Source organism: Contarinia nasturtii, unplaced genomic scaffold, assembly GCF_009176525.2.
Source record: "Contarinia nasturtii isolate CC-2019 unplaced genomic scaffold, AAFC_CNas_1.1 Cnas_scaffold_4311, whole genome shotgun sequence".
NCBI lineage: Eukaryota > Metazoa > Arthropoda > Insecta > Diptera > Cecidomyiidae > Contarinia > Contarinia nasturtii.
In genome coordinates, this window is record NW_022201606.1 from 1,112,518 (window position 1) to 1,114,527 (window position 2,010).

The 2,010-nt window shown below is 31.0% G+C and overlaps 1 long non-coding RNA gene across 1 annotated transcript; it reads right to left on the minus strand.

Annotated features, from left to right (window-relative positions):
- Positions 1-416: 416 nt before the first annotated feature.
- On the minus strand, positions 417-1,019 carry LOC116350946. Its single transcript, XR_004202061.1, has 2 exons — positions 894-1,019; positions 417-759 (listed from the first exon to the last, which is right to left on the minus strand). It is a non-coding gene; the product is annotated as an uncharacterized LOC116350946 (long non-coding RNA).
- Positions 1,020-2,010: the final 991 nt, after the last annotated feature.

Sequence of the window (2,010 nt, forward strand, 5' to 3'; positions counted from 1 at the left end):
CATCTTTCAAATGCCGAATATGTCAAATGATGGGAATTTCGTTGACTTGAATGGCATAAATTCACATATCCAATCAATATATGCGATTGCCTATGCTGGTGTCGTATCTTATACATATGTTTCTGATGCAATCTCGTACATCTTCTTTTCGTACGAAGCGAAATATGGAACTTATTTTAGGGAGAATTTGTCAAATGGATCATTTGTAATTTATTCAAAACGGAATATTTCGCTGGATAAACAAAAATACGAAGCTCGATAAATCCGCTTCAACATATCATTTACCAGACTCCAAACAAAAACTATATTTTATCATTTCTTGAATTAAACTGTACATTTCAATTAGTATTTTTATGCAATATTATGTTTTTATGGATGGTTGCAATTTCATTTCATGTAAATAAAAGAATAATGACTTTTTTTCATGTGTATATACGTTTTTATTATGGTTTTGATAAACGTTTGTTAATTTCACATGTGCAAACACTTGCTGATTTAGTGTCTTGTGGTTCTTTTTTAATGTTTTGCATTCGATACAGGTCACTTTGTGCACCATACGTCACGCCCATCACCGTCCTTGATTCCAGCGACTTAAATGTTTGCGTCTCAGAAGATGCAGGTCTCGAAACGATCGGTTCTCGATAGTTCAAATTATTAACAGTTCCAGGTTTATTCTCGGTACTTTGCATTTCGGCTTGCGCCTTTGACATGCTTCTGGTTGTCACTCTTTTCATTTTATTGATTAATTTGCCAAATCAACTGAAATGTGCACAAAAATATCGTTCACTTGAAAAATCATGCAAAAATTAATGAATGTTTGGAACAAACTGAGTTTTACAACTTTCATTTACAGCCCAACTAAAACCAAAACTTTAAATGAATTAATTAATTACCGGATTGAAAGAAAAGCTGACTGAGAAAACTCACTTATAGCACTTCAATTTAATATTGGCTTAAAATCGATAAGTTATTCGTTACTTTGATATTTCAAAGCCACTCTGGAGCGATGCTAAATAGAGCAGAAGCTGATTCAAATTGAAGCAGTCAAAATAACAAAGTGAATCATCAGCTATAATTGGTGATTGCATTGCTGCGTGTGCATCTCCCTCTCTCTCTGTGTATCTGGAATTGTTTTGGAAATAGTTTGTGAAATGTATAAAGAAGATGTATGTATTGACCATTTTTACCGTTTATCTGACTCAGAATGGTAACTGTGACATATCAAGTGCAAACAAATAAACAAATACATTCTTAATTTCATTGCAGTGCATAAATTATTATACGGATGCTTGCATATAAAGCATATCGTTTCAGTTTTTTTTAATTGCACGTGCGAATGTGTTGTGAAAACATCGTCTGGCTGCTTTTAGCCTGTATTTTATATTTATGCATTGAAATATTATACGCTGGTATTATATTCTGCTTATAATGCATAAAAGCGACATAAAAGAATTAATAGAGTTAATCTTTGTTAAAAGAAACCTTTAATTGGATTGGATGCAAAACAATAACAAACAACTTTCATATAAATACGGTTATAATTATATTATCCATGGTGATGAATGTTTCAAGAATATTGAATGCATTTCAGGAGCGTCGATGTTTTCACGAAATGCTTGAAATTTAATCAATATTAATTATTATTTGATGATTTATCATTGATTTATGAATATGACTTTGTAAGTTACTCGTTTTGTAAATTTATGATGTCACCTTTCAATGTGAATTATGATGGACTTGATCAACACTTTGCTCCGAATTCCGAGTAACTATTTTCGAATATATTTTCATTTAAATTCATGAGCTTCTAGTTTCCGTAATTGGACTGGAAAACTCTTATGAAATTTCTAACAAACAAACATGCAATCGTCGAAGTTTTCGTGTATGACCATTAAATTTTAATATAAAGTAATAAAATAAAGTTTGAAAATTGATAGAGCATTTATGGTATAATGTTTCTACTACAAATAAATTGGATGAAATTGAGCATCCGATTGGCAATATTTTTTA